This window comes from Dermochelys coriacea, chromosome 6, assembly GCF_009764565.3.
Source record: "Dermochelys coriacea isolate rDerCor1 chromosome 6, rDerCor1.pri.v4, whole genome shotgun sequence".
Taxonomy (NCBI): Eukaryota; Metazoa; Chordata; order Testudines; family Dermochelyidae; genus Dermochelys; species Dermochelys coriacea.
The window spans coordinates 12,170,052-12,196,891 of NC_050073.1; the positions used below are offsets into that span (position 1 = coordinate 12,170,052).

Sequence of the window (26,840 nt, forward strand, 5' to 3'; positions counted from 1 at the left end):
GAATTATTAATTTCTCCTTGGGTCTTTCTAGGGTGCTGTCACCTTACTGAGTAATTAACAATCTTTGATGAATTCATCTTCACAACATCTCTGTGTGGGGTTGTTGTTACCCTCATTTTACAGAGGAAGAACTGAGGCACAAAAATTAAGGCTGCAATTTTCAAAAGCATCCACTCACTTTGGGAGCTCAACTTGGGTTACCTAGGGCCTGATTTTCCAAAGTATTTACCATTTTAGAGCACATTATATGTTCAAACGATGGCTCCAATTGACTTCAGTTGCTGTCATGAGTGCTCAGCACTTCTGTAAATCGAGCCCAAGGTGTCTCACACATTGGGCACCCAGAAAATGAGGAACCACAACTTGTGGCCAGTTGTGAACACTTTAGTCTGCAGAAGAGAAGAATGAGGGAGGATTTGATAGCTGCTTTCAACTACCTGAAGGGGAGTTCCAAAGAGGATGGATCTAGACTGTTCTAAGTGGTACCAGATGAAGGAGTAAATGGTCTCAAGTTGAAGTGGGGGAGGTTTAGGTTGGATATTAGGAAAAACTTTTTCACTAGGAGGGTGGTGAACCACTGGAATGGGTTACCTAGGGAGGTGGTGGAATCCTAAGGTCAGGATTGACAAAGCCCTGGCTGGGATGATTTAGTTGGGGATTGGTCCTGCTTTGAACAGAGGGTTGGACTAGATGACCTCCTGAGGTTCCTTCCAACCCTGATATTCTATGATTCATTCTCTGTCCATGCGCTGTTCATGTGGAACCTGATCTTTACTTTCCAGGTGTATCTTGTCCATAGTCCCTAGCATCGATGGGTTGCTACTTATCTTAGCTTTCACACAGACATCCTGACTCCAGCATACCGTTTGTCAAGCCCCTATTTACAATTTAACCTTCCATTCACCTTCCCAGTTACACCCACTAAGAAATGAGGCAAGTTACATATGTCAACCCAGGCCTAAACCCCAAAACTGAGTCCCCAGTTCATTAGGAGAGTGTGGGACTTGGCTTACCCCCTGACTGTCAGGTGCCTGGCCCTGCTCCAGGTTCCCTCCCTTCTGGGCCTCTGGCCCAGTCACATCACCCAATTAGAATCCCAAACTAAGATCTCCCCTCCTGGGTCTGGTTTATTAACACACAAACGATACCCCTGCCCTTGCTCAGGAAACCCCCCACCCACCCGCATCTTGTCCTCAGACTTCCACAGCCCCCCACTAGAATTTGTGCACATAGACCTTCAAGGCAGATGTTCCACAAACCTTAACTATTTGTGTCAGGGTTTCCCCAGGTCCTTCTCTTAGATTCCACAGGGCACAGAGGTTCTGGCAGCCCCTTTACCCCTAAAGGCAGGGGTTCCCAAAGTCCTACACATCTTGAGTGCAGGGGTCCCTTGAGCCCTCACATAAGGGACAAAGTTATTTAGCCCCCTGGCTGCATCTCTAGTTGGTGCCTAAGCCTTCCCTGTACTCCAGGCTCCAGCTGTGGGACCACGTGTTATCGAGCAGCTGCCCACCCTCAAACCCTAAACTATTCTGCTTTACGGTGTCCAGGGCTACTTCAAACTTCTCCCACAGGCCTCCTGCTAGGCCTCCTCAGACAGCGTCAGCCAATCACAGCCCCTCAAAAGCCGCAGTCCCAGATTCCCCCTTAGAACAGGGGCAAACCAACCCCTCTTGCCACTGCTTCGCCTGGCTTCCTTCCTGCATTCACAGAGCTGTTTTATACCCCACTTCCCCCTTCCCAGCAGGCCTTGCTTCCTCTGAGTCACACGTTCCCTCTGGGTACACAGTCCTGAGAACACCCGGCTGTTCAGGGGCTGCAACCTCACAGCAACAGCGCTGGCTAGACTAGGTTGAGACAGCGTAGGCATTTTTGCCGTTAATTAGAATTCTGCACAGAGCGAGAAACCAACCCACATCTCCATCCCCAGTGCAAAGAATCCAAGATCAAAATGAGAAAAAGGAAGATGATGCAACAGGGACAGTAAAACACTTAAGAGAGGTGAGAAAACCCCACCAAACACAGATTCAGAGATTTGAAGGCCAGAAGGGACCATCAGAGCATCTAGACTGACCTCTTGTGTAACACAGGACATAGAATTTCACCCAGTTAGCCCTGTATTGAGCCCAGTAATTTGTGTTTGATTAAAGCCGATTTTCCAGAATGGCACGCAGTCTTGAAGACTGTAAGAGATGGAAAACCATCAAGTCACATGGTAGTTTGTTCCCGCCCGTTAATCACCCTCATTTTTAGAAATTTGTGCCTTACTTGTCTGATTTTAACTTTCAGCCGTTGAATCTTGTTATGCCCATCTCTGCTATTTAGGAGCTGGTATTGCTTCCCCAGGAAGGTACTTCTCACTCCATGGTCAAAAGGACCTTTTGATCATGGAGTAGAAGTGAAAAGGATCAAGAAGTGACTTGATCAACTGAACAGACTGAGCTCTTTAAATCTCACTGTGAGGCATTTTTCTCCATCCCTCAAACAGAATTGTGGCTCTTCTCTGCAATCGCTCCAATTTTTCACCATCATTTTTAAGATATGGACACCAGAACTGGACTCAATATTCCAGTATCGATCTCACCAGTACCATATACAGAGATAATATCTCCATACCCCTACTCACTATCCCTTGTTCACACTTCAGAAGGATTCCTTTAGCCCTTTTTACCACAGCATCATGTTGGGGTTCATGCTGAGTTGCTCTTCCTCTATGACTCCAAAACCTGTTTCAGAATCACCAGATACAACCCCCCATACCGGGGGCTCAACCTGCACTCAATGTTCCTACATGAAGGCTCGTGCTCGCTGTTCCTCCCTCCCTCACTCACACCCAGAGCTGCTAGGTCATCTGGGAACTAGAGAAAAGGGTAGAACATTCTTCTCCTTTTCAGGTTAGGTATTTGTGTGTGAAGATACAGACTACAGTAGATACAATCCTGGGCTCAGATCTGTTCCATTTCAGGAGACAGTGGAGAACTCACTAGAGCCGTGGGTCTCAAACTTATTTGATCAGGTTCCCCTCCATTGTGTCTGTAGTCGTTTATCCCTCCCTCCCACAAGAACATATACCGCCACCCAGTTCTGAAAGCAGAGCAGAAAGCAGTGGCTGCTGGCTGACTGGCCAGCTCTCAAGGCAGCGCTGTGCAAGCAGCAGCACGGAAATAAGGGAGGCGATGTGAATATAACTTTTCACAGCAGACTTAGCACCCCAATGCCACCCTTACTTCTGTGCTGCTGCTCCCATTCCAGGGCTGACAGCCAGAGCCCCGCCACTCCAGGTGAGGGATTGGGGAGGAGCAAAGGAGAGCCTGAGCCCAGGCTGCCTCCTGGTGAGGGATTGAGGTGGGGAGATGGGAAAGGAGAGTCTGAGCCCGGACGGTGGGGCTCTAGCTGTTCCCTTTAGCCCCACTTCCTGGGTGTGCCCAGCCCTTCTGCATGAGCCCCAGCCACCCAAGGCTGACAGCCAGAGTTCTTAAAAAAACACCACCAAAAAAAATCCACACAAAGCTCGCGCCTCCCTTGACACATTCCTGCGCCTCCCTTGGAAGGCCCGCCCCATAGTTCAAGAATGGCTGCACTAAAGAGTTGCACCTTCCCCATGTTCTTCACTCCTAACCGGAGACATGACTGTCCTTTAAAAAGTGAAACCCCTGAGCTGACCCGCCATTAGCCAAGTACAGTATATTTCATGTTTCACTCACCATGCAGCACTGAAGAGAGTTTGTTAAATTTGAATTATGATAAATTTCTCTTCATCTCAGACTGGGTGAACAATTTCCACAATCTGGCAAAAATTCAAGGAGCTTCTCTTTCTAAAAGTGATTCAAGCTCATTTCCTGTCTGGCTCTCAGCACTGAATTCACCTCATTTCCCCTCCCCTTTTCTGGGTAAAGAAAATACGGTCTTCCCCTCCCTCCCCCCCCCCACACAGTGCAAAAAGAAACAGAGCAGCTGTAAAACAAAGTTAAGAAAAGAAATGCCTAGTAAATGGCCAGGAACACACAGCTTCAGGAGCAATATTGATGAATACACTTCAACAAGTTCTGTGGTGAGCTATAAAATACTCTGATCTAGTTTAGTTACATATTTACCATCCTCACATACTTTGACCCAAATGTTCAAACTTGGATGCTAAAAAGTTAGGCTTTGTCTAGGTGACCAATTAGTGTGTGGCAAGCTGGGGTGCAAATCTGCCCTGTGCTAGCCTGCCATGCACTAACTGTCCACGTGGACCCTGCCACTGCATACTAAAAGTTCCCTAGTGCACTTTGATCTACCCCTATTTTAAAGTGGAGTAGATCAAAGTGCACTGGGGCAGTGGTTCTCAAATTTTTTTTTTCTGAGAACCACTTGAAAATTGCTGAGGGTCTCGGTAGACAACTTAATGATCTTTCCAAATGTTGTTTGTACCTCACCTTACATGTGCATCTTCTCCAGGGTCCAGGCACCTAATTAGTGGAGCCATGCCCACTAATTTAGTCTCTCTAAATTAGGGAGCAGGCAAGGCTCCACTAAGTAGGTGGGAGGCCCTTCATTATCTCATGTGCAGCCACCCAGGCACGCACCTTAGAGGGAACTATCCACGGACCACCTGAATGGAGCTCACGAACCACTGCACTAGGGAATTTTTAGGACCCAGTAGCAGGATCCACACTGACACTCAGTACATGGCATGTTAGTGCACTGTAGATTTAGCTTGCTGCACACTAACTGGATGTTCAGACAAGCCCTAATAAACGTGGCCTGATTTGGAGAGCTGCTGAGCACTTACAAATCACTTTGAAGCCAGCAGTTTGCCAATTCGAACAATTTTATAGTGAGTCTCAGAATATTTGGTGCTTTTCTTATAGTCTCAGCTCCTAGAGTCCTGAAGTTTCAAGCGAATTCTATCCCTCATGGAGGTGGAGAAAAGCTTGATTAAAAAAATGACCCCAGTGAAGCCTAAAGGCTCAGAAATCAGAAAGCAAATAAAAAACATCACAAATGTTCCCCCCCCTTAAAATTTTCATAATTTTTAAGCCAATCATGATTTTGGGGGAGCCTGGCTCATGATTTGTGCACATCTGGAACAGGCAATACTGGAGAACCACTTTCAAAAATCAGCTCACTTTTAACTAATGTCGTTCTCTCAAGTTTAGAATTTGGGGTTAATCTCCACAACCAGCCTGGGGTATTTAAGGGCTGAGAGACATGGCCATAGTGCTTTGTCCTAATACTTCAAAGAAAAGGAAACAGCTTCTTTCTCATATCTATATATGGAACCAAATGGTTCTGCTATTGAATTCCCTTTCTATTGTAGGTAAAAGCTTATGTCTTTATCTTGGGCACCTGCCCAGGACATCATTATCAGGGGGGTGCCGTGACCAGTGCAGGGGTGCACGGAGCTCCACAAACTTGCAAAGGAGATGAGTGGGGGAGCACCTAGATTTCTCCCTACTTCTTCTCCACAGAATCATAGAATCATAGAATCATAGAATATCAGGGTTGGAAGGGACCCCAGAAGGTCATCTAGTCCAACCCCCTGCTCAAAGCAGGACCAAGTCCCAGTTAAATCATCCCAGCCAGGGCTTTGTCAAGCCTGACCTTAAAAACCTCTAAGGAAGGAGATTCTACCACCTCCCTAGGTAACGCATTCCAGTGTTTCACCACCCTCTTAGTGAAAAAGTTTTTCCTAATATCCAATCTAAACCTCCCCCATTGCAACTTGAGACCATTACTCCTCGTTCTGTCATCTGCTACCATTGAGAACAGTCTAGAGCCATCCTCTTTGAAACCCCCTTTCAGGTAGTTGAAAGCAGCTATCAAATCCCCCCTCATTCTTCTCTTCTGCAGACTAAACAATCCCAGCTCCCTCAGCCTCTCCTCATAAGTCATGTGCTCTAGACCCCTAATCATTTTTGTTGCCCTTCGCTGTACTCTTTCCAATTTATCCACATCCTTCTTGTAGTGTGGGGCCCAAAACTGGACACAGTACTCCAGATGAGGCCTCACCAGTGTCGAATAGAGGGGAACGATCACGTCCCTCGATCTGCTCGCTATGCCCCTACTTATACATCCCAAAATGCCATTGGCCTTCTTGGCAACAAGGGCACACTGCTGACTCATATCCAGCTTCTCGTCCACTGTCACCCCTAGGTCCTTTTCCGCAGAACTGCTGCCGAGCCATTCGGTCCCTAGTCTGTAGCGGTGCATTGGATTCTTCCATCCTAAGTGCAGGACCCTGCACTTATCCTTATTGAACCTCATTAGATTTCTTTTGGCCCAATCCTCCAATTTGTCTAGGTCCTTCTGTATCCTATCCCTCCCCTCCAGCGTATCTACCACTCCTCCCAGTTTAGTATCATCCGCAAATTTGCTGAGAGTGCAATCCACACCATCCTCCAGATCATTTATGAAGATATTGAACAAAACGGGCCCCAGGACCGACCCCTGGGGCACTCCACTTGACACCGGCTGCCAACTAGACATGGAGCCATTGATCACTACCCGTTGAGCCCGACAATCTAGCCAGCTTTCTACCCACCTTATAGTGCATTCATCCAGCCCATACTTCCTTAACTTGCTGACAAGAATGCTGTGGGAGACCGTGTCAAAAGCTTTGCTAAAGTCAAGAAACAATACATCCACTGCTTTCCCTTCATCCACAGAACCAGTAATCTCATCATAAAAGGCGATTAGATTAGTCAGGCATGACCTTCCCTTGGTGAATCCATGCTGACTGTTCCTGATCACTTTCCTCTCCTCTAAGTGCTTCAGGATTGATTCTTTGAGGACCTGCTCCATGATTTTTCCAGGGACTGAGGTGAGGCTGACCGGCCTGTAGTTCCCAGGATCCTCCTTCTTCCCTTTTTTAAAGATGGGCACTACATTAGCCTTTTTCCAGTCATCCGGGACTTCCCCCGTTCGCCACGAGTTTTCAAAGATAATGGCCAAGGGCTCTGCAATCACAGCCGCCAATTCCTTCAGCACTCTCGGATGCAATTCGTCCGGCCCCATGGACTTGTGCACGTCCAGCTTTTCTAAATAGTCCCTAACCACCTCTATCTCTACAGAGGGCTGGCCATCTCTTCCCCGTTTTGTGTTGCCCAGCACAGCAGTCTGGGAGCTGACCTTGTTAGTGAAAACAGAGGCAAAAAAAGCATTGAGTACATTAGCTTTTTCCACATCCTCTGTCACTAGCTTGCCTCCCTCATTCAGTAAGGGGCCCACACTTTCCTTGGCTTTCTTCTTGTTGCCAACATACCTGAAGAAACCCTTCTTGTTACTCTTGACATCTCTTGCTAGCTGCAGCTCCAGGTGCGATTTGGCCCTCCTGATATCTTTCCTACATGCCCGAGCAATATTTTTATACTCTTCCCTGGTCATATGTCCAAGCTTCCACTTCTTGTAAGCTTCTTTTTTATGTTTAAGATCCGCTAGGATTTCACCATTAAGCCAAGCTGGTCGCCTGCCATATTTACTATTCTTTCGACTCATCGGGATGGTTTGTCCCTGTAACCTCAACAGGGATTCCTTGAAATACAGCCAGCTCTCCTGGACTCCCTTCCCTTTCATGTTAGTCCCCCAGGGGATCCTGGCCATCTGTTCCCTGAGGGAGTCAAAGTCTGCTTTCCTGAAGTCCAGGGTCCGTATCCTGCTGCTTACCTTTCTTCCCTGCGTCAGGATCCTGAACTCAACCAACTCATGGTCACTGCCTCCCAGATTCCCATCCACTTTTGCTTCCCCCACTAATTCTACCCGGTTTGTGAGCAGCAGGTCAAGAAAAGCGCTCCCCCTAGTTGGCTCCCCTAGCACTTGCACCAGGAAATTGTCCCCTACGCTTTCCAAAAACTTCCTGGATTGTCTATGCACCGCTGTATTGCTCTCCCAGCAGATATCAGGAAAATTAAAGTCACCCATGAGAATCAGGGCATGCGATCTAGTAGCTTCCGTGAGTTGCCGGAAGAAAGCCTCATCCACCTCATCCCCCTGGTCCGGTGGTCTATAGCAGACTCCCACCATGACATCACTCTTGTTGCACACACTTCTAAACTTAATCCAGAGACACTCAGGTTTTTCCACAGTTTCGTACCGGAGCTCTGAGCAGTCATACTGCTCCCTTACATACAGTGCTACTCCCCCACCTTTTCTGCCCTGCCTGTCCTTCCTGAACAGTTTATAACTATCCATGACTGTACTCCAGTCATGTGAGTTATCCCACCAAGTCTCTGTTATTCCAATCACGTCATAATTCCTTGACATCACCAGGACCTCCAGTTCTCCCTGCTTGTTTCCAAGGCTTTGTGCATTTGTATATAAGCACTTGAGATAACCTGTTGATCGCCCCTCATTCCCAGTATGAGGCAGGAGCCCTCCCCTCACAGACCTTCCTGCCTGTGCTTCCTCCCGGTATCCCGCTTTCCCACTTACCTCAGGGCTTTGGTCTCCTTCCCCCGGTGAACCTAGTTTAAAGCCCTCCTCACTAGGTTAGCCAGCCTGCTGGCAAAGATGTTCTTCCCTCTCTTCGTAAGATGGAGCCCGTCTCTGCCCAGCACTCCTCCTTCATGGAACACCATCCCATGGTCAAAGAATCCAAAGCCTTCTCTCCGACACCACCTGCGTAGCCATTCGTTGACCTCCACGATTCGACGGTCCCTACCCAGGCCTTTTCCTTCCACGGGGAGGATGGACGAGAACACCACTTGCGCCTCCAACTCCTTTATCCTTCTTCCCAGAGCCACGTAGTCCGCAGTGATCCGCTCAAGGTCATTCTTGGCAGTATCATTGGTGCCCACGTGGAGAAGCAGGAAGGGGTAGCGATCCGAGGGCTTGATGAGTCTCGGCAGTCTCTCCGTCACATCACGAATCTTAGCCCCTGGCAAGCAGCAGACTTCTCGGTTTTCCCGGTCAGGGCGGCAGATAGATGACTCAGTCCCCCGGAGGAGAGAGTCCCCGACCACCACCACCCGCCTTCTCCTCTTGGGAGTGGTGGTCGTGGAACCCCCAACCTCAGGACATCGCATCTCATGCCTCCCAACCAGCGGAGTCTCCTTCCGCTTTCTCCCCCCAGACATATCATCTGGTCCACTCTCCGCATTGGTACCTGTGGAGAGAACATGAAAGCGGTTAGTTACCTGTGTCTGTGTTACTGGAACCCGGACATTCCGCTTACCTCTTCTGGAGGTCACATGTTGCCAAGCTTCTTCACTGGCCTCTTGGCTCCTCTGTGCAACCTGCTCTACATCTTTAGAGCTTTGTGCCCCTAGAAGGCTATCCTGAGTTTGGTCCAGAAAATCCTCAGTCTCTCGTATACAACGCAGGGTCGTTACCTGTTGCTCCAGACCTTCAATCTTCTCTTCCAATATGGAGACCAGCTTGCACTTTGTACAGACAAAGTCGCTTCTGTCCTGTGGAAGAAAGACAAACATGGCACATCCAGTGCAGGTCACAGCAGCTGAACCCCCCCCTTCCATATCACCTACCTACTATGAGCTTCCTCAGAGACGTTGGCAAGATGTAAGCCTCACTGGGCTCACTCCAGGCGAACTCCCAGGCAAACTCCTGCTGTGAGCTGCTCTGCTGTCCCCGCTGCTCCGCTGCCGCTCAGCTGGTTCGCGAGGCTCTGGCTATTTTTAAACAGCCAGGCTTCCCTGACGCAAACACACAGACACCCTAATGCCCGCCCCCTGCAGGCTAGCAGCAAGAAGAAAGTGTGTGGGGGGGGGAGGAAGTAGTGACACCCAGAATACATGCTTATAGCCAATTCTTATTAACTAAACTAAAATTTATTAAAAAAGAAAAGAGAAGGTGTTGGTTAAAAGATCAATATACATACCGACTTGAGTTCAATTCTTGAAGTCCAGATACATAGCAGAGATGGTGAGCTTGTAGTTGCCAAAAGTTCTTTTAGAAATAGTCCATAGGTTATAGTCCAATGTGCATATTCAGGGTGACTCCAGCCAAAGACTGGGGATCTTAATTCTTATGGCTTAAGGTTTCCCCTTCTTGAAACCCTAAGCCGATCTGAGATAAAGAAGGATCATGTCTCAGGGTTTTTATACATTTCCAGCAGCCTGAGAGAACAATTGGCTTAACCTTCAGTCTCCCAAACATCATGGCAATTAGCATTGGGTAATTTATTCATTGAACAGTTCATATACAGTTCACCACAAACTTTAAAGAGATGTATAGACAATAAAACTATTTCAATCAAGTGTCATCACAAATGTTAATATTCCTTGTTGAGCTTGAATCAAAGCTAGGGTAACAGACAAGAGTTGAGTTTCAAAAAAGTAAAGCTTTGTGAATGCTGTAAGGCAAAGTAAGGAAAGTGCTGCTTGAAGACTTAGGGTCCCACTTAACAAGCATAAAAATATGTTTTAATGAATGCTGCATGAAGTATGTATTTATAGCTCGGCTAGAACAGCTGACTCCAGCATTAGCGGAGGGGGAGCTGCACATAATTATACAGCATTCACAAAACTTTAAGTTTTTGAAACTCAAGACTTACTGCCATTAAATGATTATTGTGTGACCTCCACCCCATAATTTCCCATAACTTTAGGAGGGGGAATGATAAAAATTTTAAAAAAGGTTTTAAATAATCAATATTATCTGTCAGAATTATAAAAATCAAATTCTGCCAAGCTTGTTTACAGTAAAAGTAGGCGATCAGGAACCTGGGCTCCAGTTCAGAGCGTGGTGCTGTTTTAAGAAAAGGGACATGCCAGGGTAACCCACCCTTACCCAGTGTGTCCCTGTTGCCCTCTAGTGGCTAGACCATGTGGGAGTTTATGAGTCAGCTGCACCTGTCAGCTAACAGATCAGAGTTCTTTGCTTCTGCTCTTGGATTCAGAGTTCCCAAATTCTATTCCCATTTCTACCCTCACACACACATCCCCAGTGGTGTCACTTTTAACTAGCCCTATTACATTTATATCAAGCCAGAACAAACAGACTTTTGGGAAATCACTTATTCCCTAGCTGTTATTTAAAGAGCTAAAATTTTACAATCAAAATCATTCTGAAAGTTGCTTTGATGTGTCTTTGTGGGGGATCATTTATAAAACATCCCAGAACTAAAGCCGTGAGTTTCTGATATCAAGGGAAAGAAAACAACTGGATATGTATTAACTGTATTTGCTATCTCAAAGGTCCACAGAACTTGCTTCTACTCCCTCCCATGAGGCTTTCATCTTCCTTAGTCTTGTTTTCTCTCTTGTCCTTCTCATTATGACTTTTTTTCAACAGTTTTCCTTTACCCCTTTAGGCTCATGGCCTAGACACCTTACAACATTCACTTCTGACTCTAGGTTTCAAACATTTGTCTGGGTGTTTGTGTGGGTCATAAATGGGACTTAAGCTAATGCTCTTCTTTGTGTTGTAGCCTGATCCTTTTCAATGGTTAATAATTGCATTGATGGTCAATCGATATGAATTGAATGAGCTGGAGGTAATAGGGTTCTTGTCCCAGAATCAAGCTCCACAGAACTAAAACTGACAAGTTTGATGTCCTGTAGGGACCCACGGGGTGTATGGCAAATACACCCCCTCTGAGAGCAAAGCAAAGCCTTAGTTACTTTTATTAAAACAATCAGTAGAGACAGGAAAGCTCCAAACCAGATAAACAGGTAGCAGTAATACAGTATTAGGGATATCTTTGGTATCATTCCCTGCATATACTCAGATACTTACATACTCACACCCTTCCCTGGGGACCAGGTAGCAAGACACAAAGGACCTGCTCTGTCCCTGGCATGCTGAATAAGTCCAGGGGTCCAGAACTCCAATGCCCAAAGGTGGTAGATAGCAATGAAGAACAAAAGGGTTAGTGATAGAAAATGAGCCCCTGCTACATGGTGACTTGGCCTCTTATAGAGCCTGAGCACTTTCATGAATCTTCATTCTGACGTCCAGCCTTCCATATCCAAATTAACATCCTCACCCTCCTAATATTGTGATGCACTTATCCTGTAGGGTAACATATTAATGCCTTTTAGCCCATTATCATCTATATCACCTATTGCTAAAGCAAGTCTGTGGTTAGACATCTGCCAATGATTCTATTCTAAAATATCCAAGCCCAGTATCAGTTCAGTGCCTGGTATCATTATGTATCAAATCCCTCTCTTGAGCAAGCTATTCCCAGTTCTCCAAAATCTAAGGTAACTGTCGAGCTATTTTATCTATAGGCCTACTTTACTTATGCTAACTTGCTTAAGCCAATGTCTGACAGGATACAGGCCTGTAGGTTCCTTATGTTACTGCTGAGTAAAATAAAAGGCTGAGCTAGCTCCATGGACTGCAGTGTCCTTTCACTCTTCCTTTCTTTTTCTCCTCTGTTTGTCTGTTAATCTTTGTCCCAGGATTAATTGTGGCAAATTTCCTGCGAGAAGGAGGGTCCCTTTAATTAATCTGTGAAAGGATTCCAGACGTGTGTTCTCAAACTTGCTTACTGAATAACATAACGTGAGGTTCTGACATGAAAATATGCTGTCTTTAGGGTGCACTAAAAGCCACAACATTATCCAACTTTGTAATTAGTAAAATAGAAGTTGACATCAACACAGCAGTGGGAGAAGACTGAGAGCCAGTTTTGGGGTTGGGACACGGACAGTAACACTGTGATTCCAATAAAAAGTGCTAATCATGACATGGAGGACTTGTCTTCACAGGACTTTAGTGTGTGGCAAGCAAGAGTATGAATTTTAAGCGCAAGAGCTTCCATGCAGTAACATCTCAGGTGGACACTGCTACAGTGCACTAAAGGTTCCATAGTGCGCTTTGACATAGTCCTCTGTAGACAAGCCCTAAGTTAACAGACACAAATTAGAGGGACTCAGCTGTCACCCCAGTTTCTGAAGTTTGCAGTTTGGGTGTTTCAGTCCCCACACAGCAACTGCGCTCCTGAATATTTCAGCTTTTCCATCAGCAGGTTCAGTTCTGTCCGGATCTGGCTGGTTCTGAGAGCAGAGGAGAGCTCCCTGCAACAAGCAGCTGTGAGACAGCAATACTTACTCTGCAGGCACTAGAGAGAAAGAAGAAATAACTGTTTATTGTTGCCTCATTCATGGATGTCAGAGGTGTCTATTAGGAGATTCTTTACTCAGGACATGCACGGTTAAATCACAATGCTCCATTGGCATGACAGGCCCCTGACGGATTTCCTTTCCATGTGTGCCGGTGTGACTGAAAGCCCCCCTGTATTCACACCCTACACACTATTGTAATGATCTTTGTACAACATATGCCATGTGAGGTATCATTTAAGAATTAATAACTTGCTGGTCAATAATACCATGGTGAACTGTGTGTAGCAACATTACAGGTAAAGTTATGAATTCAACCTGTACGATGATGTTAGCAAATGTTCAAACCCACACAGTCCTGACTAGGCAAGAGTTATTAACAGGCCTGTCCTAAACAAAGCACTGTGTAATACCTCCATTTACATACAAGTAGTAAGCAGGGGCCTTGAGAAAGCAAGAGGGGGAAATGGCAGGAGACAAGGCAAATCTGCATTTCAGCATACACAGGGGAGAAGAAAGCGCATGAAACCACCTTCACTACCAGATTCCATGTCGCCTTCTTTACTGTTTGAATAAACTTTGCACTGAGGGGTAATGCTCAGAATAATTCACTTCAAAGGATGACTGGACTATAAAAGTGAGGGGCAAAAATACCCCAAGGCATCTCTCCCTCTCTTTCACCTAAGATGAGAAAGGAACCAGTCCTTTGACTTCGCAGGGGAGATCCTGACCTGAGAATTTGGTAAGCCATGTTGCTGGGAACGTGTGGTAAGGATTTTACTTGTGTTAAGTTTTAGCTAATAGAAAGCATTTTATCTTTATTTCTTTAGTAACCATTTTTGACTTTAATACCTTATATTTGTACTCACTTAAAACCTCTCTCTTTGTAGTGAAATGAACTTGTTTTATTTTTAATATAAACTAATCCTATGTGCTATGTTTAAATTGAACTGTTTGGTAACTCCAGTTAAAGTAGCAAACTGTTGAATACTGACCCTTTACACAGGCAACGGACTGTCTATATCTGACTAATATCTGAGCTGTCCAGGAGAGGGCTGGACAGAGCAGAACACACATTTTGGGGGAAATCCGGGACTAGGAGTGTGTTACCCTGCAAGTCATAACCCAGGCTGGTGGAAGCCAGAGTGTGGCTGGAGTGTTGCTGACAGGCTGCTGGGGGCCAGAGCTGCTGGACCCAGGGCTGCAGCTGTACACAGACACTCAGGGTGTGACTTGCATGCTGTTTGGCTGTTTGTGAGCAGCCAGGTTGGGAGTTACAACAGCAAGGCATTGTGAGGCACCCAAGGTTTCAGGGCAGAGGTAACAACCCCTCACTAGTCTGAATTGCACCCTAGAATATGACAGTCAGTTACAGTGTATTCCATAAATGAATGCCTGGCTGAGTTGAAGGGAAAGGTAGGTTGAGGGGCCATTTCTAATGAGTGGGGGAGTCCTAACAATATGACATAATGGGATGTCCCATCTAGCAGAGAAAGATATAACATGGTCCAATTGCTGGAAGATGAAGCTAGACAAATTCAGACTGGAGATAAGGTGTAACTTTTTTAATGGTGGAAGTAATTAACCATTGGAACAATTTACCAAGGGTCAGGATGCATTCTCCATCACAGGCAATTTTCAACTCAAGATTGGATGTTTTTTCTAAGAGAGCTGCTCTAGGAATTATTTTTGGGAAGTTCTATGGCCTGTGATACATTGGAGGTCAAAGTACATGATCACAATGGTCCCTTCTGGCCTTAGAATCAATTAATCTATGAATGAACTGATTCCCTACTGGGTACCCCACCCACCTAGAACAAGCTGGAAAGTAAGGATTGGGCCCCAGGTAACTATGGGAGAGGCAGGCATCCAGATCAATATCTAGCCAGTAGAAGGCTCTGTGAAAACCAGAAGAACCAGGGAAGAGTCGTGGGGACAGGGGATATCAGGCAAAGATAGAGATGGCCAGCATGTGTGAAGATGAGGAGCAGGCAGCAGAAAGGGAAGGCCGGGAAGCAGCATCCTGAGAGTCAAGGCAAGCAGGTGGGAAAGTGAGAGCTGAACAGGGAAGCAGGATGTGTCAGGAAGTAGGAGAAGGGCACATGAGGAGCAGCCTGCATATTATGTATATGTATATGTATTAAAGAAAGAAAGAGAGGGAGAAAGAAAGAGAGGGAGAAAGAACTACTAGATTATGTCCCATTCTCTGCATTTCCTCTCTTTGGTATCAGTGTGCAATCTCTAAAGTAACTGACTCTTAGTTCTGGGACAGTAGAGAAACCATTTTATCTGTTTCCAATAATAATTAGAAGTATACGTATACAACGGTCTAGAATTTGAACTATGTCAAACAAGGTGAGGAACTCCAGAACCCTCACAAAAAATGCCCTGCCAGCCACCCCCTCTCTTTTATAATGAGGGGGATCTACCTCAAGCACCTCAGAGTTGTGGCTCCACTCTCAGCCAAAGCCAGCACCTGAGAGTCAGAACTAAAAAGTTCACTGGTAAGATGCAAATTGTGCATTCTTCTCTGGGTGCAGAATGCACCTCTTTAGCTAGCGAAGTTCAGCATCACACTGAGAGACAACTGAAGACCTTTTTCTTAAGTAAATGCATATCTAAAGTCTCCCTTCCTCTATCCATCATTCACACACTGATCCTGCAATCCCTACCTCTATCCATTCATTCACTCCCTTGGGAATCCCCCTCCTATGAACAGTCACCCCCTCTGCACATCCCACCTTTCTGTGAAATTCCCTTCTTGGTCCTATCCACAGCCTCCTCTCCACCTTCTTGACTTCCCACTCTCCCCTTCAAGGAATTTTCCCCCCTACCCCACCCCCCGCCGGTCTTCCTTATCCTTCCCTCCTCCCCAGAGCCCGGAAAGGACTTGTCTGTTGCTGTTTCCTTGGGGCAGCAGCTGCAGCCATAGCTCCAAGACTCCTCTGGATCTGTCAGTGTCCCCCCTGCTGGTGGCTGCTTGCAAAGTGCAGGGAAGCAGATGTTGTAAGATGGCGGAAGTCTCAGAGAGGTGCCAGTATACTGCATGACTGTGTACTGACAGTTTCTCTGCCCTGCCTATAACCACCTGTGTTCAGCAGATGTTATAATCTGCACTGCAGGTTGGTTGGGCAGAGACAGATCAGAGACAGACAGATGCTGAGACAGAGCAGCAGAGCACAGAGAACACACCTGCCACTGCCAGACTATGGTTTCAGAGCTCTTCACCCAGATAACTCTGGTGAAGGGGGCTACCAAACAAACGAATGCGCAGGCTGCAGTTAAGCCAGGTCTTCCGGGTCCTGGTCCACAAGTCGCGCATTGACACACATTACAACAGCACCATCCACAAGTCCTGATATCCGAGTGCCAACACCATCAGTCTCCTACAGAAGAAACAAAGCAACAGTTCAATATCCACAGAGCTGGCTTGATAGACGGCTTTCCTGGACCCCCCAACCCAAGTGAGGGTGATGGATTCAGTTATGGCCCAGTTCAGCTTGACCAAACACAAAGCAGAGGCATACAGCCCCTGGAAGAACCCCACAAGGTGCAACCTACAGCTGCACACAGAGTTCCCAGAACCCTCATGATCCACCCAGTCAGATGCTTTTGTCACCGAGGTTGCACAGCACTGTTTCTGCTCCATGGATGGAGATCTGTCATTTTTAAACAGTAGACAGACAGAGCCCATGATGAATAATGAGCTTTTATACAGATGTTCAGATGAATAATTATTTGACCAGATAAGCTTTTCTAATTAATCATTTTTTCTGAGTAATCTGGCCCTTGTCTCCATGTTCACAGATAAAGGCTAAGAGGTGCCAGGAATAGCATTTTATATCACTAGTCTGTTGTATTTGTACATGCCCCTCAGCTGTGCTCTCACTGATGTCCATGCTATTGGAAATGCAGTGTGCAGGTGTATTTAATCAAGTATCAGCAACACCATTAAGGGAACACATTATATTCATATCAGAGGTCTGATACATTTGCAACTCGATTTAGCACAGATACTGCCCCTTCCCACCTTTTGCCCTTCCAGTGATATAAAGCTAAACACCAAACAGCACATGGCCCAGTGCCTGTGGCTTCCAGTAGATACATATGGTGTCCCACAAGAACATATCCCTGCATCTGCTTGAGGCAATGGCTCCCCATCAACAGTAATTGCTGTATGATCATGTACAGAAGGGAACAGACAGATTTAAACCCGTCTTATAGGGGCTGATTTTGCTCACGTCTTACTCTACTTTTGAAGTGAACATATTGAGCAAGGACTTTAACCAGGCCCCTGTATTCAAGAGGCTGGGGACATTCTATGTGTAACTGGTTGTATTTTCACATACACACCAGTTCTGGAAAGAGATGATCACACAGCAGGAACAGCAAACCCTTCTTCCAGGAATCTCAGCACCAATGCCCAGTTCTCAGGGAACAACTCTGCCTCCATAATGGACTATGATCAGGACCCAAGGCAACGGATTAAACTCTCCTCCTGTTCAAACAGCTCCCTGTCTCCCCAATCTCCCTCTTATACAGGCTCTCACTGTTGTAGGAAAAACTGATGGCTTCACCTTGGATTTTTTACAATAAATAAGCTGTTCAAAATGATAATATTAATACATTAACAAATAAAATGATAAAAATCCTGTAGTCTCCTGCACTCCGGTCAATGGGTCACATTTTGCTCCCCGCTGCTTCCCATTTACAATACTAGTTTAACTCCACTGATTTCAGTCACTCCGGATTTACACAGGTACATGAAGAGCAGAGTTCAGCCCCACAATATTGCCTCTTCACTTAATTCTGTTGTGATACAAAGTGTAATGACTGAGATTGTTCCGTTCTGGAGTACACCAAACCCCTAGCATGTCACATGTACCACAACTCGGAAGCAAGCACTACAGGTGCATCACCAGCTAGGCCTTCAGCCGCTAGCCCTGGCGGGCCCCAGTGGCCATTCAGACATATGGCTAAGGGAAAGGTTGCAAATACCCTTGGTACAGAAGCTTGAACAATTCCCCTCTGTTTTTTCCACCAAATGCATCCGATGAAGTGAGCTGTAGCTCACAAAAGCTTATGCTCTAATAAATTTGTTAGTCTCTAAGGTGCCACAAGTACTCCTTTTCTTTTTAGTTCAAACTGTATAACACCAGTTCTTGTTGGGGCCCTGAGGCAGTCCACTTAAGAGTCAGGGCTCCTCTGACCTAGTGCCTGCGGTGCCCTCTCCAGTCCTGTCTCTATTTAAACAAATAGGAACTTATAGGTTACCAACCAGGTCCAGTTAGTGTCTCTCATTGGGATCCTTCTGCACCGGCTCCCTGCCCAGCTATTGCTGCTCCCTCAATAATAAGCTCCATAGAGGCCTGCATACTGCACCCAGCTGTGATGTCTTGGGCATTGAAAAGGGAATTGCAGAGGGGAGTGGGCTGATGGGAATTCTACTCTCAGCTCAGTCAGGAAAAAGTCCACAGGTTAGGGAGAGGGAGCTGATGGGAGTTGTAATTCCCTCTTTAGCGGATCTGTAGCAACAGCAAATAATCCTGTTTGCCACACTGCAGCCCCTGTGATCAAACCCTCTGTAACTAAGGCAGTACAGCCTGGTAGGGTGAGATCACCAGCTGGGCAGGGTGTATCCTTAGGGCTGTCCTGATGCTGACAGCTTTAATTTGCCGGAGAAAGAGAGTGGCCACAGTCCAAATATCACCCACCACTCTATGCATACCAGCCAATCCACTCCTTCAGTATAAAGTAACAAACAGCTCCCTTAAAAAAAGCAAACAAAAAACCTTATAAACTTCAGGCTGAAAATTTAAGTTATCATCCAGGAATTCCAAAGAGAAGGTTCCCTACATTGTCACTAACTGCCACTCCTCATCATGTTACTGAATGAACATTCAACACATAACAAACAGCACAATAAAACCAGAAATTGTTATTCCAATCTAGCATCCTGTTTCTAAAGATGTGCCCATGGGCACCAGGTTTGTATAATTTTTGGCGGTGCTCAGAATGGGTCCAAGCAGAGCCGTCCCATCCATAGGTTGGACCAGGGCAATTGCCTTGTACCCCATGCTTTAGGGGACCAGGTGCTTCAGGGAGATGTGGGGTCCAGGGTGGCCTGGGGGCTTAGCGGAGAGCAGTAGTGCAAGTAGGGTGGTACTTGCTGGTACTGCGTACTGGAGAGAGATTTTTAGGGGGTATGGGGTACTGGAAAGTTTTGGGGCTAGCCCACCCTCCATGGGGGGATGGTGGGGGGGCTTCGCTCTGCTTCTTAAAGGAGCAGAACAGGGCTAGGGAGGGCATTCATTCTTAACGGCTTTAACCATACAATGCATATGCTAATGTAACCCTTCTGCCCGTCAGAGTTGGCAGCAACAAGGGCCGGGTTCAGTATCTAGGGGTTCCATTCCAATAACACAATGCAAAACTGGCTTGAGCCCCCACCCAGTGACCTGGGACAAATATATACCACCCCCACTGGGCGCCTCTAAGAGGCAATACTTCCCCTCTCACAAACACAGAGTCGGAGTGTAGCAAAATCCTTTTAATAACAGAGAGAAACAATGTGGCATTATGTTGGGGAAACACCACCAACAGGATTCATAACACAACCCATGAGCAAAAACCCACCCCAAGCAAATTGGGCAGCGTCCTTTCCCTTTGGTTCTTGAGTCCAGCAACCCAAAAGTCCCCCAAAGTCCCAAAAGTCCAACAACCCAAAAGTCTCTGTCCCTGGTCAGTGCAGCCCCAGAATTTGAAAATTTATCTGCATAGTTTTACCTCCCAACCTGGATGGAAATGGGCAGGGGTTAAGGGGCACCTTACGTGGTCTGAAGCCGACCTCCCCACCTCTCCGTGGGGCTCCACTCCGCTTTGCTCCACCAGCTGTCTCACAAATCGCTCTGCTTCACCAGCCTCCCCGTGAGCCGCTCCGCTCCGCCAGCTGCTCCACTCTGCTAGCCATCCCATGAACTGATCTGCAATAGATCTTGAGCCCCCGCACTACTTAACACAACACTCAGTGATTTCAGCTCTTTAGTTTTTGAAAGTATCTTGTCTCCTCATTGGTCATTTTGGTCAGGTGCCAGCGAGGTTATCCTAGCTTCTTAACCCTTTACAGGTGAAAGGGTTTTTCCTCTGGCCAGGAGGGATTTTAAAGGTGTTTACCCCTTCCCTTTATATTTATGACAAGGTGAAATAGCTAGTACTTATGATTATGCTATTTCTATGCATGTATATTCATCTTGGTATCTGAAGTTATGATTATTAGCTATGTTTACTACCTGTTTGCTCCTGTGGTAATGCCCACAAGTTATTTAGCCAGCACATGAAGGGACAAGTCAAGTTGAATGGCCCATTAAGGAACACTTAGCTCACAATGGACCCTGGAAAATGCCTGTCTACACTTAATGGACTTTTTGTGGATGTTCTAACTAGAATATGGGTGGGTGTGATGGAATATAACTTGCCCATGATTTGAGGATTTCAATAGCTCAGACATAGGTGAGAGGTTTTTCGCAGGAGTGGGTGAGTGAGATTCTGTGGCCTGCGTTGTGCAGGAGGTCGGACTAGATGATCATAATGGTTCCTTCTGACCTATGAATTGCTTATCTGTCCAGAGACAGTTCTTATGCATGTTCTGCCAGGCTGATTTTGTTTGCCCCTCCTGTATGTCATGCTGAGGAAAATAATAAAACAATTTGGGCTGTAGTTCTATCAAGATGTACATGGCACACACACTTCTATGCCTCTTTTCCATCAAACCCAGATGGTGTAGCATCTTTGCTTTCCTAGTGCCTGGTGGAGTGCAATACTTAGATAAAGGCAAGCTGGCAGAAGCTTAGTTTGGACATAAGGGAGGCACCGATAGTGTGTTAAGGGCAAGTGGAGTGATTGTCCTTCCTATCCTTCTTTCATTTAAGAAGTTTTCAATTTGGGGTTCTGCTGGATCCTCAATGACACCTGGAAGTACAGGTGGCACCAGGGGCCCAAAGCATTATTTTAGACAATTGTAAAATTTTAGACAGATAAGGGGGATATCGAGGGGACAGGGAGAAGTCACATGGAGGGTCATGGGGAGAGGTCATGTGCCCTTCCTTGTGTCCCTCCCATGAGCGCAGTACCGGCAAGAAATGATTTCTACTTGCACCACTGGCAGGGAGCCTGGTGCCGGCAGCAGCAAGCGACCCAGCCTCAGCCCGTCTCACTCTGCCCTACCCTGCTGGCTCCGGGCGTCGCTCGGGGAGGGGGCGGAAGCCGGAAAGAGGCGGGGTGGAGATGGAAACTTTAGGGGAGGGGGTGGAATGAGGACGGGGAAGGGACAGAGCAGGGTCAGGAAGAGGCAAGGTGGGGGTAGAGCAGGGTTGGGGGTTTGAGGTAAGGGTGAATGGGGGTAGGGTGGGGACAAGGCAGGGCAGGGAAAGGGCAGGGTTGGGGTGGGGGCTTGAGGGAAGGCATGGAGTGGGGGCGGAGCAGAGGAGGGAAGAGGTGGAGCAGGGCAGGCTGGGGCTGGGTCGCTCACTGCTGCCAGTGCCATGCCCCACTGCTAACCCTCCCCCAGGCCCCACTGCTAAGGGGGCTTGTAGTGTTTGTACTCTACACCATAAAGAGTGTGCAGTGTAGACATACCTGGAGATTGGCTGCTTCAGAGAAAGATGCAAGAAGCTGTGTTATGGAATAATTTGAATTTTCTGATTAGTGGTTGTTCATCTCTCTTTTTTTGTTTGTTTGTTTACTGCCTATTAATTTCCTCAGGTGATGCTTATTTCTTGTTTTATGTAAAGGGGTCAATAATATTTCCCCATATCATTCATGACTGTATACATTGCTATCATATTCCCCCTTAGTTGTCTCTTTTGTAAACTGACCAGTCCCTGTCTTTTTAATCTCTCATCATATGGAAGCTGTTCCATACCCCAAATTATTTTTGTTGCCCTTCTCTGTACCATTTCCAGTTATAATACATCTTTTTTGAGATGGGACAGCCAGAACTGTCAAGGTGTTCAAGGTGTGGGCATACCATGGATTTATATAGTTGCATGATGATGATATTTTTTGTTTTATCATCTATCCCTTTCCTAATGGTATCTAACATTCTAACATTTCTATTTTTTGACTGCCACTTCATAGGGAGCAGAGGTTTTCAGAGAATTATCCACAATGACACCAAGATCTCTTTCTTGAATGGTAACAGCTAATTTAGACCTCATCATTTTGTATGTAGAGTTGGGATTATGGCAAATTATTCTTAATGGGTTTAAACCTATTTTTTCTATTTGTTTTTTAAACACTCCTCTCTAAAACGTGATTAATTCCCAGAACACAATAAGCCACGTGCAAAGGCAAACAGGATGCTACTCTTATTAATCAACCTTTGTTAGGTTTTTTGTAGTTAGACAGAAGGAGAGAAAGAAGTTGAGTCCATAGGTCTCAGAGTAGCAGCCGTGTTAGTCTGTATTCACAAAAAGAAAAGGAGTACTTGTGGCACCTTAGAGACTAACAAATTTATTTGAGCATAAGCTTTCGTGAGCTACAGCTCACTTCATCCGATGAAGCTCACTTTCATCACGAAAGCTTATGCTCAAATAAATTTGTTAGTCTCTAAGGTGCCACAAGTACTCCTTTTCTTCTTAGTCCATAGGTCATTAGCAGAAATACTTGCATAGTGACTAACAGTTGTTAGATTTCATTTAAAACATTGCATTTGCTATTCCTGAGTAATAAAGATTCTTTAAACAATGTGGCCCAGATCCACAAAGGTATTTAGGCTCCCAACTTCCATTGGCCTGTATCCTGATCATGTGGCTTGTTAGGATTTTGGGGTTTTTTTACTCTTAACAGAGGTAGGGTGAACAAGATGCATCTGGTAATGCTGTTTTATATCCTTGTTAAGGGAACAGAGTGAGTCTCCCGATTACAGAGGCAGAGAAAGGAGCTTATGGCTGTTAACAATATATTCAAGGTATATACAACATCTTACATTTGTCTGCACTGAGTTCCATGTGCCATCCTGCTTCTTATTCACTTAGTGCAGAAAGTCTTGTCAAGCCCTGACTCTCATATTTTCCCACTGACCACACTCCTCTCCAATCTATTCATGATCATATCAGACAACACTCATGTGGCTGGGGGCCTGACTCCCCAGCCCAGGAAACGTTGATGGCACACCGAAGTCCAGCTCAGGCCCTTACGTCAGGCACAGTGCACACAAAAACTTGGGCAAACCCACCAAAAAAAAAAAAAAAAGTTCTTCTGTCCAACATGGGCTACAGGTCCCTGAGTCCCCTGGTCCCTCTGCAGTTCTCACTCTTCAGCCTGCCTGCCTGGGAGTTGCCTAATATCTCAGTTCATTTTCCAGTAGTCCAGGGCCTACTACATGAACCAACCTGCCCTCTAATATGCCTCTCAGCTGAGGCCTTGCTGGTCTTCATAGGGACCCTGTGCTCTTCATCAGGACCTACAACCTCAGCTCGGATGTAGCTAAACAATCATATGTGGGGCTGGACTCATCTTAAAGGGGCCAGTCACCTATGACAGCTGATCTGAGTACAGAACCCTGAGACACCCCACTTTTAACTGTTTGCCATGTTGAAAATTCATCATTTATCGCTATAATTTTATTTTCTGTCTCAGCCAATTTCTAATCCTTGGCACAAACGTACTTCTCATGCCAGAGCTACTTACCTTCCTAAACAACCTCCAAGGAGAGGTTTTGAGAAAGGCTTTGAGAAAGTCCATATAAATCATAGCTACTAATCACATTTGTCTACTGTTCTCTAGGTGCACAAACGATTCTAACAGACTGCAAGGCTTCACTTACCTTTACACAAGTTGTGTTGGCTTCCCCATCATATCATTTTCACCCTGGTATTTCATTAAAAGAACATTATGAGAGTTTGAACCAATTCACCGGAAATAAAGAAAGACTTTTCACAGCTTCAGGAAAACTGCACCTCTGATCCCCTCTGGGGTCTGCTCAAAGGATGCACCCTTAGGTCTCAGGCCTCTAGCCATCACCTCTTTCTGGGCAGGGACCTGCGTCCCTCTCCCTCCTGAATGTGGGGGTTTAGGAGACAGTCCACCCACATTTCACTGAGACTATCCCAGCAGGTCTGACCTGAGACCACCCCCTGCAGTTCTCTTTCTCTCTCAAGGGTCATGACATTGCATCTCAGTGACCATCCAGCTTTCAGAGAGTACAGGGCCCTTTATTTACAGAGGAAACATATAAAGACAAATAAAAGGTCTAACTGCATCCTGAAGCTTAGCAAGTCCCTCGTCTTTCATGTGGAGACCCTCGCAGGTTCCAGTCCTTCAACCCTTTCAGCAGGGTCACGTCTATTCGTTCAAAGTTCATGCAGGTTATTGAATCGAATGAGGCCCTGTCAGTTCAGCCTCACATTTGTATATGATTTTAGGGCTTTCATTTCGCAGGGGGCAAAGCTTCTAAGGCTGGGCACCTGCATAACTAGCCTTGGGATTTTGCTTTATTCACCCCCCCTAGTGACTCCTGATTCCCCAGGAAATCTAGCCAGTGAGCCTGGAACCCACAAATACATATTATACATATAGATACAAAAGCCTATGAATATTCTACAGGCCCATCTCAGTACAACAGTCTTTGAAGTTTTCCTGCTTCCAAGGTCTAGCTCACAAACATGCAGATAAAATAATGTCTCAGAGACATGCCTGTGTTCGTCTGTCACAAGACTCACCAGTCTGTAGCTCCTGGGATCACCCCAACAGTTAGCTATAGATTCAGTGTTTACGATATCCCAGGTCTCAGCTACAGTAGCTGATTTCAGTGGTTAGCAGCTTTACTTCGTTATTAAATTCCTCCAGCATTCTTCAGTTTAACTATCTGGTCCAGGTGAGTGGTTGCTATTTTGTTTTACTGGTTTATTCCAGCAATCCTATTTTTGACACATCAGTCTTTGGCTCATCTTTGTTACCTGAAAAAGCATAGGTATCACCCCAGCATCCTCTCTGGTGGCGATTGATACAAATAAATTATTTGTGTCCGAATCCTGCAAACATTTAGGCTTGGGGCCTTAATCCCTCTGCAGTGTCTCCATACTCTTTTAATTACTCCCTACAAGGCCAGAGGGATCACCAATTCTAGCACAGGCTTCTTGCTTAGATATATAGAAAGAGTGTGTGTCTTTGGCTAATCACCATTCAAAGTCTTGCCAAACCCTCCAAATTTCCATTTTTACATTTAACTGCCATATTTTATGCTCTTTCTATTGCATTCTGTTGAGTTGGAAGTTGATCCATTTGGCTTAAATAACCTGTAACAGGGTGGCACCCACCCTTTGTGAGCACCCCCTTTTCTCTGGCCCATGTACCTGTAATCACAGTCTTTTCAGCAAGGTGGCATCCACCTCTCATGGGCAGCCTCCCTTGGTTGGTTGAGTGAAAGCCTGCTTTTGGTTTTAGTTTTTATATCAGGGTGGCACTCGCCTCTTGCGAGCGCCCCCTGGTTTATGGTTCTCTCGGCAGGTCTTCAGCAACTCAGCCAGAGCCGCATACACTATTCCCCCCTTCCAGGGTATACAGTCCCTGCTATGGGGCCTTAGCTCTTAGGTTTCTTCTCAGAGGCACTGCCTTCTTCCACCGCCCATCTCACTATCCACAGCTGGTAGTGTTTCAGCAGGCCTCTCTGGGCTCAGTCTTCAACCAGAACAATGGGGCCCCTCTCAGTACCCTCGCTGACCTGGCCAAGTTCTGTTCTCAGTCCCTCTGAGCTTCAGCCTGCCTGCTGGTCTTGCTATTCTTCCTACCAGCCAGGCACCCAGTCTTCAGCAGCCTGAACTTCTTGTCTTATATAGGGCCCTTCTGGCTCCAGATTGGCTGCTTCATCAGCCTCTTTGATTGGCCGCTCCTCAGCAGCCACTCTAGCCTGCTTGGAGGACTTCTTGATGCTCTTTTCTGGGGCAGGGTGATGCAGGGCTATGAGGCCTCCAGCAGGGGGCTTCTGGACCTCATCCACCCTGCCACATAACCTATTGAATCTTTCTATTTAACCCTTCCTACTTCCTCTTTTTTTTAGGGGAATGCACACCTTCTAAGACTCAATTGAAGTATATGTACCTCTTCTGCCAGCTGGAGTCTGCAGTAACAAGGGCTGGGTTCAATATCTAGAGGTTCTTTTCCAACAATACAACACAAAACCAGCTTGAGCCCCTCCCCCTCTCCCTCCCCCATAACCTGGGACAACTACACACCACCCCTTGAGCACTTCTAGGGGCAATACATCCCCTCTCACAAGCACAGCATCTGAGTGTAGAAAAGAAACTTTAATAAAAAGAGGGGAAATAACCCAGTATTAACTTGGAAAAATGCTGCAAGCAGGATTCATAACATAAAACCATGAGCAACCCACTCACCCCCCGAGTATGTTGAGTAGTGTCCTTTTGCCTCAGGTTCTTAAGTCCAGCAACCAAAAGTTTCTTTCATGTGCCCCTCCCTTCACCACACCCCACTCACAGTTGTTGTCCTTGATCAGTGAAGACCCAGATTTCAGAGGTACATCTGCAGTGTTCACCTCCCACCCTGACGAAAGGGGGAGAAAGGCACCTTGATAGCTCTGCTGCCCGGCCGCTTGTTCTGGCATCTGCCGCTCCAATGGCTGCCATGCCGGCAGCTCACTGCTGCACTTCACTGACTGCTCGCTGCTGCACTCTGCCAGCCACTCCACCGGCCACTCTGCCAGCCACCTGACACTCCCTTCTGCTCTGCCAGCCACGCAGCAATGTCTTGAGGTCCCACCAGTTAACAAAGCTCTCAGTGATTTCAGCTGTTAGTTGGGGAGTTTCACTGCTA

The 26,840-nt window shown here is 46.4% G+C and overlaps 1 protein-coding gene and 1 long non-coding RNA gene across 2 annotated transcripts in view; one reads left to right on the top strand and one right to left on the bottom strand.

The window, feature by feature from the left end:
- The window catches only part of LOC119857534 (NACHT, LRR and PYD domains-containing protein 3-like), a 133,827-nt gene that overhangs the window by 16,552 nt on the left and 90,435 nt on the right, over positions 1-26,840 (top strand). The gene's annotated exons all lie outside the window — the stretch shown is intronic.
- Positions 16,209-26,166, bottom strand: LOC119857541. The gene is made up of 3 exons (XR_005293630.2): positions 24,731-26,166; positions 23,836-23,879; positions 16,209-16,396 (listed from the first exon to the last, which is right to left on the bottom strand). It is a non-coding gene; the product is annotated as an uncharacterized LOC119857541 (long non-coding RNA).